We start from the raw sequence: 13,575 nt of genomic DNA on the forward strand, positions 1-13,575 counted from the left end.
TCCCCTATATCGGAAGGCGAATTCTTAACCACTGGACCACCAGAAAAGTCCCTTTTTATTCCTTTTTAAAAGAGGTGCTATTCCCTTCTCCTCCTAGCACCCAGGGGTGTTATATGCAACAATAGATACGCAAAGTTTTCCAGACACAAAATGTAAATCTGAGGCTTGTCACTGGACATTTATTTTCACAACACGTATATCTTATTATAAACTAATTCTACAGACATTTAGGTGGAAAATAACTATTAGAAGAGGAAGAGAAAGGCACTTAACTGTCTCAATAATTAAATGGGCAAAAGAGGTTGTGGGTTTCTGTTTGTATCCCTTTGTTTCTCCCTCTTCCTCTCTTCCTACCCTAGAAAGAGGGCTTCCCAGGTGGCTCAGTGTTAAAGAATCTACCTACCAATGCAGGAGATGCAGGCTTGATCCCTTGGTCAGGAAGATCCCTTGGAGGAGGGCATGGCAACCCACTGCAGTATTCTTGCCTAGGAAATTCCATGGACAGAGGAGCCTGGTGGGCTACAGTCTATGGGGCTGCAAAGGGTTGGACAGACCCTAGAAAGAATAGGGTTCAAATGCAAAGATGCTCAGGGTTGGGGAGGTGGGTTGGGCTGAATTAGGGGAACTGTTTTCGACCCTCTGAGCCTGTCCTCCTGCCAGAGGAAGGATTTTCAGTCTGCCAAGACTGTGCCCCTTCCCTCCTCATCCCTTTCGGAGCCTCTCTCCTGCTTCTGTACACCCTGCCTCTCCCAACCCCATCTCTGACCTCAGAGCTCCTTCCAGCTCTAGATTCCATTCCACGTCCCACTTCACCCCATCCAATCTGGATTTTAACTCGTATTGGTCCTTGGGGAACTTTCTTGTGCTGCTACCTGATTGTAGTCACTTGGACATTCTCATCTTTTAATAAAGCTTTTTAGTGTGCAAGACACATAATCTTTAGTTGTGGAAGGAACAAAGTATAGTTAGATGTGTGGACCAGGTAAATCTTGTGAAATAGAGCTGCATTATTTATTAGGTGTGGGAACATGATCTAGCTGCTCTACTGCTCTACTCAGGGCTTCCTGGGATCAGGGTTTCCTTGACAGCTCAGTTAGTAAAGAATCTGCCTGCAATGCAGGAGACCCCAGTTCAATTCTTGGGTTGGGAAGATCCCCTGGAGAAGTGAAAGGCTACCCAAAGGGAAAGGCTACCCACTTCAGTCTTCTGGCCTGAAGAATTCCATGGACTGTGTAGTCCATGGGGGTCACAAAGAGTTGGACACAACTGAGTGACTTTCGCTTTCACTGCTCTGATCAGTTTCCTCTCCTGCAGGGTAGAGGTAATAATATCTCTACCCTAGAGGGGTTGTGATGACTAAAGGAAATAATCCATGTGACACAATAAACAGAGGCTTTTTTTTATTATAGTATTTCACGAATTGAAGATGTCATCATTCATGAGAGGTGCCCTTATTTTCTCTAGACATGCTGCAATGTAAACACTGGCAGTGCTTTCTCCTGGCATCAAATGTAAGGTGCATCCTGGTTTCTGAGATACAAATATGTGAAAAATAGGGCTTCTCTGGTAGCTCTGTGGTAAAGTATCCACGCGCCAATGCAGGAGACACAGGTTCAAACCCTGATTCGGATAGATCCCACATGCCGTGGAGCAACTCAGCCTGTGTGCCACAACTACTGAGCTTGTGCTCTGGAGCCCAGGAGCCGTGACTATTGACTTCCTCACGCCTAGAGCCTGAGTTCCGCAACAATGAAAATCACCGCAATGAGAAGCTCACACACCACAACTAGAGAGTAGCCCAGTTCTCTGCAACTAGAGAAAACTTGAGCATCAACAAAGATCCAGCACAGCCAAAAATAATAAATGAAACTATTCTTAAAAAAAAAAAAAAAAGATGGATGTGCATCTTGGAATGGAGGAAATTAGGCATCATTATTGAGTGTGACACCTTCTGTTTGGGGCTGCTGAAAGACAAAAAGGAAATGTGGGTATTTGGAAATACTCACTGAGGCTCAATAATGCCAGGCAAGTTTTGAAAAGCCCAGCTCTTGGTTGAGCCCAAGTTTTATGGATCCAGTCTAGTTGGACAGGAAACTGGCTCTCTAGTACACAAACACTTATTGTGTGCAGGATCCCCAGCACATTCAGGATGTGGGGTGAGGAGCAGACATTCTGCTGGCCCATGCACACCCTGATCATGTTGCTGGGAAAAACAATCTCCTTTTCCCACTGCAAAGACAGACAGATCCAGTTCTATTGTGAGTCATAAAAGTGAAAGCTTTTTGTTCTATGACTGGGAAAAAGGAGAAGGAGAGGGAGAACTGAGGGTAAGAGGATAGGGCCAGACAGAAGGGAGAGAAGATCAGGAGAAAACAAGATGGTATTTCCCTCCAGGTCTCTTCAACTAGTTGTGGAAGCTGACAAGTGATGAAAAGAACCTGATGGAGCCATCCAAAAGGACCGGGTCAAAATTGAGGTGAAGGCAGGGCTGCTGCAGGGCCAGGAAAAACAGACACAGTGAGCCTGGACTTGAAGAGGTGTCTTCCCCAGCTGGCAGGGGCCAGGCAGACTTCTGATGCCCAGGAATGGAACACTCAGAAGCACTCAGAGTTGGCTGCCTTGGCGTGGGCAGACTTATCTGATTGTCACAGGCTTCCATGGCAGCAAAGAGCAGTGGACGTGGTGGCGTGGCAGCCAGAGGAGGAATGGCAGAACATGGGCAGGTGCCCCTTGCTGACCACAGGAAAAAGATCATATTCACCTGTGTGATCCCAGGACCCACACAGTGGCATGCACAGAGTAGGTGTGATACCGAAGAATCAGTTCAACCAAGAATCTTAAAAACAGGATATCACAAAGTTTTTTTTTTTTTCTTTTTTAAAGAGAAGTCCAGAAATAGACACATACAGACTTTTTTTTTTTTTTTGCTGCTCTGAGTCTTGGTTGTGGTGCAGAGGCTTAATTGCCCCATAACATATGGGCTCTTAGTTCTCTGACCAGGAACTGAATCCCTGTTCCCTGCATTGGAAGGGAGGTTCTAAACCACTGGACTGCCAGGGAAGTATCACATATAGACTTTTTAATATGATAAAGGTGGCATCTGAGGGATTTCTGTGGCAGTCCACTGGTTAAGATTCCGAGCTTCCAATTCAGGGGGCATGGATTCAATCCCTTATCAGGGAACTAAGATTCCCTCATGCCATGGGGCATGGCCAAAAGACAAAAAAAAAAAAAAGACGGCATCTGAAACTGATGAGGAGATGGACTATTTTATATATGATGTTGGGACAACTGGGTAGCCATCCAGAAAAATAAAGCCAGATCTATATCTGTGAAGTAGGTTAGAGATGGAAATGCAAAAATATCAACAATTCAAAGGATAGTGGGCAAAGGATATGAACACTCAATTCACAGAAAATAATAATGAATCTCAAGCAAACGAAAAATTGTACAACCTTGCTCACAGTAAGAGGCAACATTGGATAGTATGCAAAAGTTTGATAACATGGTTGGGCAAGGCTGTGGGAAACAGGCACTGGTTGAGAAGTCTGCCTGTGCTCTTCCAGTCTCTGTTCTCGTTTACCATTTTCAACTCCCTGGCATCAATGATAACTGGGTCCATAGTGAGACTGGAGGACACTTGGACAAAGGTTTGCCAGTCAGCCACACCCCCGATGTTGCCTGAATTTTTATAGGCACTTTGGTCTGTACACATGGATGTGATCTGGCTGAGGGGCACTGACTCACATTAACCAAACTCACGAGAAGGTGGTGCATGAACCAGAAGGCTCATTCATTTACAAAGGGAGATACTCCTTTGCAATCACAGACCATGCATGTCTTCAACCCAAGGCACTCCATTCCAAAGATCAAAATACATAGGAATCTTAACTAGTGAACACAAGATGGCCTGATAAACATGGAAGCAAGCAGAAGTGTAGTGAAACACAATATCATAATAATTACTACAAGCTGGGAGGTTCGCTGATCTCTTTCTATTTGTACAAATTGCATTATTTAATATTTATGCATTTATTTACTTAGGCAAAATATACTAAGTGCCTAGTATATGCCAGACCTTATTCTAAAGATTGAGGATATAAATGTGGATAAAACAGACAAAGGTCTCTGTTCTGCAGCTTACATACTATTAGGCTAAAAGCAACATATAAATGTATAAAATGTCAGGTGATACATGCTATGGAGTAAAATAAAACCAGGTAAGGGAGAGTAGGGGCCCTGGGTGAGTGAGGGAAGATTAAGCACAGGATTACATGTTAATATTCTCATTTTCTAGATGAAGAGGCTAAGCTACAGAGAAGTGACTTGCCTGAGATATTTTCCCTAATGCTTGTTCTTACATGTTAACTATATGCCAGGCATGTCTCATAATTCCTAAGATTATGTCTAGTAATTTCTCATCTCATTATCTCCAATTTACAGATAATATATTGAAGACAGAGGGTTAAGAGAGGAGGTCAAGTCATGACTAGGCCATGTGATTAACAGGTAAACAGGGATTAGAGGCCAAGTGTTCCAAGTCTCTGCTCTTAACTGCTGCACCAGACAGCTTGTTCTTATCTCTCTACAGAAGACCTGTGTGTCAGGCTGAGCAACACTTACTCTTATACTGGGCTGGACACACAAGAATGGCTCTTTGTTTGCCCTTTTCTAGGTCCCATACTCTTGGCTTCAGATGGATTTGTCCTCTTCCCCTGTGTGGTCTTAGGCAGAGCTGCTTAACCTGTCTCAACCAATCCATCTGTAGGTAAACTTTGAAAGTCTGATATAAGGAAAACAGTGCAAACCTTGGCCCAAACAATGTTTCTTATTGTATTGTCTCTCTGAGATACAGTTGCTCAGTTATTTCAGTGTCACAGCTATGCCCCCTTCATTGGAACCTCATTGATTGGACACCAGGATCCACATTCTAGATTACTAAACCAAGGTCGCCTCCTTAGCTCCCTTTGTATGCCCTCAAGTTAGATTCAAGATTGCCAGGAGAAACATCAATAACTTAAGATAAACAGGTGACACTACTCTGATGGCAGAAAATGAAGAGGAACTAAAGAGTCGCTTGATGAAGGTGAAAGAGGAGAGTGAAAACACTAGCTTAAAACTCAGCATTCAAAAATCTAAGATCAATAGCGTCTGGTCCCATCATTTCATGGCAAATAGGTGGAGAAACAGTGGAAACAGTGACAGACTTTTCTTGGGCTCCAAAATCACCACAGATAGTGACTGCAGCCATGAAATTAAAAGACACTTGCTCCTTGGAAGAAAAGCTATGACAAACCTAGACAGTGTATTAAAAAGCAGAGACATTACTTTGCCAACAAAGGTCCATCTCATCAAAGCTACGCTTTTTCCAGTAGTCATGTATGGATGTGCAAGTTGGACCATAAAGATGGCTGACCGCCAAAGAATTGATGTTTTTGTACTGTGGTGTTGGAGAAGACTCTTGGGAGTCCCTTGGACTGCAAAGAGATCAAAACCAGTCAATACTAAAGGAAATCAATCCTGAATATTCATTGGAAGGACTGATACTGAAGCTCCGATACTTTGGCCACCTGATGTAAGGAGCCAACTCATTAGAAAAGAACCTGATGCTGGGAAAGAGTGAAGGCAGAAGAAGGTGACGACATAGGATGAGATGGTTGGATGGCATCACCGACTCAATGGACATGCATCTGGGCAAGCTCCGGGAGATGGTGAAGGCCAGGGAAGCCTGGCGTGCTGCAGTCCATGGGGTCGCAAAGAGTTGGACACGACTGAGCGACTGAACAACAACAACCCCACAAGATAGGCTTTAAGGTTTCCACCTCTCTGGGGAATTAGAGCTCTGGAGGTTAAGGGGTTTGCCCTAGGGGCCTGCAGCCGGGGCAGGGTGGGGATTCTGACAACAGGGCAGCAGTACTCAGAGGGCCAGATCTCAGGTCTCAAGTTCTCTGGATAGCCCCTGGTAGGCGACAGTAGACAAGACACTCCCAGAGTCCCAGCCTCCGAGTGGTTTATGGCTGGACAGAGCCAACCCGTGGGACCCTGTTGTTTTCACAGTGAAGACCAGATGACTTTTTTCGTACTCGGACCAGTCGGCTGGTCAATTACACAGAGCCCCTACTCGGTTCGCCCAACCCCAACATCTCCAAATCCTGCCTTTCCCCATGAGCCAGTGCCAAGGAAGAGCTCCGCCCCGGCCCAGCTTCCGCTCATGCGCGCAGAAACCATGCAGAAAAGCTGGCTGTCAACCCGAAAGGCTACACCCACCCTCACAGAAAGGGCGGGGCATGCAAATTAGAAATGGCGCCTCTGTCAGGGAATGACAAAGTTACAGCAGGTTATAAATTCTCTCCTACAATGTAGAGAATAAAAAATTTGCACGAGAGTCCAGTACAGCACCATTCACAGTAGTGTCCACGAAGCAAAGGAAGGGAGACCTGGAGTGAGCGGGGACCCGGTCACACTGATTGTAATATGCACGGCAGCAGGACGGTGACAGCGACAGACAGCGACAGACAGTGACAGGGTATCGGTTCTGGGCCTTTTGTCTAATATCAAGTGTAGTATCTGTTCTTATAAGTTTAATGTCTGATACGTTCTCTATCCGAGGACAGTATATTTAGTGGACTTTTGGAGCAGGGAGTTGGAATAGGAGCTCGCTCTGTCCACTCCACGCACTGACTTGGTACTGTAGTACTTCCAGAAACGGTGCACCTCCTCAGGGAAATATCTTTGGTAATAAAAGTTAGATTTAAACGGGACCAAAAAGTACTTCCCTGGTGGTTCAGAGGGTAAAGTATCTGTCTACAATGCGGGAGACCCAGGTTCAATCTCTGGTTTGGGAAGATCCCCTGGAGAAGGAAATGGCAATCCACTCCAGTACTACTACCTAGAAAACCCCATGGACTGAGGAGCCTTGTAAGCTACAGTCCACGGGGTCGCAGAGTGGATTCGACTGAGCAACTTCACTTTCACTTTTCAGTACTTAGGAGACCTTGGAATTAAATGTTAGTCCTGTTAAAACTACGTCCTTGTAAATAGTTTCAGGCTTCATCATACTTCAAAAAAATTGTAGTGGCAAACTAACACTTTGAATGTTGGTTTTTATTTATTTTTTTAGAAGGTTGAAACATGAACTAACAGTTTTTCTATTTTAGACTTTTATTCCACAGAACTTTTGTAATTTTTTATTGTCCAGGCTGCAGTGTAACATATCATATTGACTCGTTTTCCATGATATGAACTCTTGAAAAAAAAAAGTGGAAAGGTGCTGGCACACCAGAAATCTGACAAAGCACAGTGAACTTAGTGAGAAGAGAAGTGATACTACAGTAAAACAAGAAAGGCTGCAATGTTTAGGGGTTCCTACTGTGGAGCACCAGCTGCAACACTCTCCTAGCTCAGTTCAGTTCAGTCGCTCAGTTGTGTCTGACTCTTTGTGACCCCATGAACCGCAGCATACCAGGCCTTCCAACTCTTTGCGACCCCATGAACTGCAGCATACAAGCCTCCCTGTCCATTACCAACGCCCGGAGTTTACCCAAACTCATGTCCATTGACTTGGTGATGCCATCCAACCATTTCATCCTCTGTCATCCCTTTCTCTTCCCGCCTTCAATCTTTCCCAGCATCAGGTTCTTTTCAAATGTGTCAACTTCGCATCAGATGGCCAAAGTATTGGAGTTTCAGCTTCAACATCAGTCCTTCCAATGAACACCCAGGACTGATCTCCTTTAGAATGGACTAGTTGGATCTCCTTGCAGTCCAAGGGACTCTCAAGAGTCTTCTCCAACACCACAGTTCAAAAGCATCAATTCTTCGGCTCTCAGTTTTCTTTATAGTCCAACTCTCGCATTCATACATGACTACGGAAAAACCATAGCCTTGACTAGACGGACCTTTGTTGACAAAGTAATGTCTCTACTTTTTAATATGCTGTCTAGGTTGGTCATAACTCCTTCCAAGGAGTAAGCGTCTTTTAATTTCATGGCTGCAATCACCATCTGCAGTGATTCTGGAGCCCAGAAAAATAAAGTCAGCCACTGTTTCCACTGTTTCCCCATCTATTTGCCATGAAGTGATGGGACCAGATGCCATGATCTTCGTTTTCTGAATGTTGAGCTTTAAGCCAACTTTTTCACTCTCCTCTTTCACTTTCATCAAGAGGCTCTTTAGTTCTTCACTTTCTGCCATAAGGGTGGTGTCATCTGCATATCTGAGGTTATCAATATTTCTCCTGGCAATCTTGATTCCAGGTTGTGCTTCATCCAGCCCAGCCTTTCTCAAAGGAGAGGTAAATTGTTTCCTCTTTCAACAGTGACCACAGAGAAGAGAGCACAGGGCCTAGTTGGGCCTCTGAGTTCTGGAAACTTCAAACACATTCTACACAAAAAAATCCTGCCTGGGCTCATAAAGCCAGGTGACCCAAAACACGTTTGGCTTGGAGCTGGGCCTGGGCCAGAAAGGGGTGCAAAGCTAGCAAGTGAGGTGAGGCAAGCCCGCTACTCAGCTCAGCAGACGCGGCAGACCCTATTATCTTAGAGACGGGCAGGTGAGTGAAGGGAAGTGAGGGACTTGGTGGTAAGCTAAAGTGGGGATCGCAATGCAAGGCCTCAGGGCTCTAGAGCCAGGACACAACACTCACAGCAACAGAGGCTTGTCCATGTTCCCAAAAGCAGCTTCTGGCAAACTACTAGGCATTTGTAGAGACAGATGGCTGCCCGGAGCTGGCATATTGCATATTGAGTGCAGCACTTTCCACAGCATCATCTTTCAGGATCTGGAATAGCTCAACTGGAATTCTATCACTGCCGGGAGCCAGCGTGAGGAGCTCCACCCATGACAAAGGTCATGAGGAAGGAGGCTCGGCATACGCAAAGGCGGGATCGAGCCTCAGGAGTCCCCCTGGAAATTCTCGAGCATTTACCCCAAAACCAGAGTCTGCCTACTTTCTGCTTTGTGCTTTCACCTACACCTCTGACTTTACGGGGGGCTGTCCCCCACTACCTCTCTGAAAAAAGAGTTAGCTTACAGCTCCAGTTAATAATTCCTGGGTGTGACAGTGTTTCAACCTACAAACTCCTTTGGAAATCCTCTAGCCTGCCTGAATAGGTTTTTCCGGCCACATGTGATTGCTCAGAGCCTCCCAACTGTGAGAGGCAGGAGATGTTCTAAACTGTCTAAATACAGATTCCTTTGAGCAGTTAAAAGATTGATTAGAAATTGTATTGGTGAAGGGTTTTTCACTTGTTGGGCCAATGTTTGCTGCTAAGTCTCCATATCCCTTACCTGCTGTGTCCCTGGCAGTGTATTGATTAATATAATTGGTGTAAATAGTAGCTTTAATGTTTGTAACCTGGGACCCTTGAGTTAATTCTTTTTCTTGTTATAGCCCACTGCACCTTTGCTCTGTAGGAATGCAACTTTATCTAATGCTTCTGGAGGGTGGCTCCTGACCAATCACCTTTAGAGAAAAATAAGTTTTCTGAAGAAAGGGTCTTAAACTGTTAACAGGCCTCCGGGCCAGAAGATGATGCAAATCACCTAAACTTTTGCATATGATAAGTTTGCAGGAAGAAAGCCTGGCTTACTGCATGACTCTACCCCTTCCCCCATTATCCTCTATGCATAACTTAAGGTATAAAAACTACTTTGGAAAATAAAGTGTGGGCCTTGTTCACCGAAACTTGGTCTCCCCATGTCGCTCTCTCTCCCAAATTCTGGTTGAGTCTCCATCTGGAGCGCGGAACCCGCCATGCTTGCTAATTATGCCTGGGCTTCTAAGATCGGACCGGGGAGGCCTCAGTGTCTCCTCTCCTTCGGGAGAACGGAAGGATGCCTGCGGCCTACGTAAGTGGTGCAAACTTCTTGTCTTGAAGTTTTATTGGTCTCCCGCGTAAACCAAGCTACTCAGCCTCTTTTCTCCACTGAATTTTCCTACTGAGCTATCCTCATTCTATTACTCTTTATATCTTTGATAAATATTTAAATAAATAGGTCGCCTATGCCGTCTCTCCTTCGAATACCCTGGATCAGCCGGGGCTGGACCCCGGCAGATGGCTACCATGGGACAGAGACCATGAGTCACAAACTGTATAGCAGGCCTCCAAGACTGAAAACTTGGTCAGGCCCACAACAGCAGCCAATCTAAGAAGTGGTTTGTCAGGATTGAGGAGGAGGAGGGCACTGGACAATCAACAGACAGACTAACTCCACCAGCATTTGTAGCTGGCCATGCCCGGCCTGGCCCAATGGGCACGTGAACAGTGGGCCACTGTGGCAGGCAACGGAAGACACAATGAGCCCCATACTTCTTGGGGACCTCAATCCTGAACTCCATGGAGTCACAGGGCCCAGTCATTTCTTGGGTTGGGTTGGGTTGGGTGAGGTGGAAATCTGGACTCTGCTAGCTGCCAACTTGGTTCAGAACTTCTTTCCTGCTTCCTGCCTTTTATTGTTCAAAGCATTAACCTTTCCTACTGTCAACCTCCTGCATTCCTCACTCTGTCTCAGTAAGTCCTTCCCCAATGACCTAACTCATACTATAACTCAGACTCTGAAAGTCAAGTGTTTATAAACATTTATATATTATATCCATTTATATAATTCGCATCTACACAATTAAAAAGCAACTGGGAAAAAAATATTTGCAAATCTATCACAAGTAGGGTGAAACTCAGTATTCTACAAAGAGACCTGAGAATGTGATCAGAAAAAAGCAAACCGCTCAATAAAATTTGGCTAAAAAATCCCACAGTTCTGGAACTTCCCTGGTGGTGGTTAAGAATCTGCCTTGCAATGAAGGTGGTAATGGTTCAATCCCTGGTCCCAGAAGATCCCACATGCCACAGGGCAACTGAGCCCGTACACCACAACTGCTGAGCCTGCCTCTAGTGCGCATGTGCAGCAAGTGCAGCCACTGTGATGACAGTCGCAGGCACCACAACTGGAGAGCAGCCCCCGCTGGGCACAACTAGAGAAAGACCGCACGCAGCAATGAAGACCCAGCACAGCCCGAAATAAAAACAAATTTAACCACAATTCTTGGGAAAGATAACAAATATCATTGTTTAGAGGCAGAAGAGAGTCATGACAAGAAAGGGACAGAAGAACATCTTCTTAGGAGATAGTAATGCTTTTTCTTAAGCAGAGTAATGGTTACAATTGTGTTTACTTTGTGAAATTTAATCAAGTTTTACACTTTAACATCATTTTTGTATGCTGTCCTTCAATAAAGTCTTTAAAATTAGTTATAATAAATATGATTTTTCATACAACTATAAAGAGAGAAATGCATATTTAAACAACAATGAGATATAATCTATAACCTGTGAGTTTGGCAAAAATGCAAGAGTCTGACAAGGTACCTGGTTCCTCAGGCTGCAGAAACAGGAAATGCTTGAGACCTCTGCGGGTCATCCTAGAGTCCCATCCTGACCTGTTACTCCTAACTCCTTCAGGGCAAGGATATCAGGGACTCTGAGGATACAATACCTTAGTGAAGGCACATGGCATCTGGATGAGGTCTGGGGCCAGCAGTAGAATTTCTGTCTGAGCAGAGAACAGGGAATGGTGGGGTTTCCCCTGGTGGCTCAGACAGTAAAGAAACTGCCTGCAATGCAGGAGACCCAGGTTTGATCCCTGGGTCAGGAAGATCCCCTTGAGGAGGGCATGGGAATCCACTCTAGTGTTCTTGCCTGGAGAATCCCATGAACAGAGGAGCCTGGCAGGCTACAGTCTGGGATTGCAGAGTCGGACACAACTGAGCAACTAATACTTTAACAGGGCATGATGGGGAAGGGGTACTAACTCAAGTTAACCAAGCTCCTAAGGGTCCTATGCATGAACTAGAAGGTGATGTAAATCACTTTAATGTGAGACACTCCCTTGCAGGAATGAAACTGTCTGAGGATCAATTCCCAAATACCTGGCAAAAACTCTCTTTATCCCTAGTGTTTGCTAGTTGAGGGCTGACTCCTGCCAGGCATGTCCAGAGGGGACCTCAGAGCTAATCTGTCCAGAAGGTTATTAGGGTTCCCTAAGAAGTGAAACAGATCACTCCCCCCACCCTTCCTCTCCCACAGGAGACAGGGAAAACCCAAGCCGGCAGGGAATCAGAGAGCCAGAAGCCAAGACAAGCTCAGGTGAGGACTTGACCCCAGGGGCCACCCACTCTTATCAAAACCATGGAGCTGTGGGCCTTGCGCCAGCAAATCCATGTGTGTGTCACCAGCAACCTTGCTGTCCTTCAATGTCGCCTTCCTCTTCTTGTGGCTTTCCCCGTCTTCTCGTGCAAAGTGTGCGGCAGGCGCAGCGACCTATGGCGCCACAGCAGTTTCTGCAGAGTGACGGGGGCCAGGACAGTGCCAAGGACCGAGCTAGAAGGGCTGACCAGAAGGGCTGACCACGCCCCTGGGGTATGCAAAGTAGGGTCCTCCTCTGCGGAAGGATGGGCGGGGGTGCAAAAAGGGATATGAAAGTTCTAGACAACTAGTGCAGTCACTGGTCTGGACTCCATCAGTGAGCGGGACCTGTGCTTCAGAACCTGGCAGTTCTTGGAACACCGTGATCAACTCCGCAGGTCAACTGCCTTCTAGCTGAGTGACCCAGGACAAGTTTCTCAGCCTCTCTGGTCTCGTTGATCACGACTGTGAAATGAAGATGATAACGGTGTCAATCCTCAAGTTTCTCAGCCTCTCTGGTCTCGTTGATCACGACTGTGAAATGAAGATGAGAACAGTGTCAATCCTCCTCAATCCAAGTGGGCTCGATCATAGCAAAGAATGCAGGGCAGTGCCTGGCAGGTGGCTGTCGTGAGGTCAGGGATCTTTCCCCTCAGGTTCGTGGCTCAGATGGTAAAGCGTCTGCCTACAATGCGGGAGACCCTGGTTCAATCCCTGGGTCGGGAAGATCCCTTGGAGAAGGAAATGGCAACCCACTCCAGTATTCTTGCCTGGAAAATCCCATGGACGAAGAGCCTGGTAGGCTACAGGCCATGGGGTCGCAAAGAGTCGGACACGACTGAGCGACTTTCTTTCGACTGAATTAGAGAGTCAGTTCGGAGAAGGCAATGGCATCCCACTCCAGTACTTTTGCCTGGAAAATCCCATGGACGGAAGAGCCTGGTAGGCTACAGTCCATGGGATCACTAGAGTCGGACACGACTGAGCGACTTCACTTTCACTTTTCACTTTCATGCATTGGAGAAGGAAATGGCAACCCACTCCAGTGTTCTTGCCCGGAAAATCCCAGGAACGGGGAAGCCTGGTGGGCTGCCGTCTCTGGGGTCACACAGAGTCGGACACGACTGAAGCGACTTAGCAGCAGCAGCGGCGGCAGAAAGTCGGTTAGGAGGAGGGGCGACTGTGATAGTTTCACAGACCCTGCAGCTCTCTAGCGGCTTAGCGGAGAACGGAGGAAAGACAAGTGCGCCCGCCTGGTGACCCCGGGGTCTCAGTTAAGGAGCCTAGCCGTTACGAGGGGGACGGAGACCCGTTCTCAGGCAAGGCGGTTCCTGCCTCTCCCCTCCCCCGCCCTCGTAATTCTCCCTCTGCTCAAACTCTGGGCTCTGTCTGC

General features: G+C 46.4%; 1 non-coding gene across 1 annotated transcript; it reads left to right on the plus strand.

Moving 5' to 3' along the window:
• Positions 1 to 6,528: 6,528 nt before the first annotated feature.
• On the plus strand, positions 6,529 to 6,719 carry LOC113878701. Its single transcript, XR_003507119.1, has one exon. It is a non-coding gene; the product is annotated as a U2 spliceosomal RNA (small nuclear RNA).
• The last annotated feature ends 6,856 nt before the right edge of the window (positions 6,720 to 13,575 follow it).

Source organism: Bos indicus x Bos taurus, chromosome 19 (assembly GCF_003369695.1).
Source record: "Bos indicus x Bos taurus breed Angus x Brahman F1 hybrid chromosome 19, Bos_hybrid_MaternalHap_v2.0, whole genome shotgun sequence".
Classification (NCBI taxonomy): domain Eukaryota; kingdom Metazoa; phylum Chordata; class Mammalia; order Artiodactyla; family Bovidae; genus Bos; species Bos indicus x Bos taurus.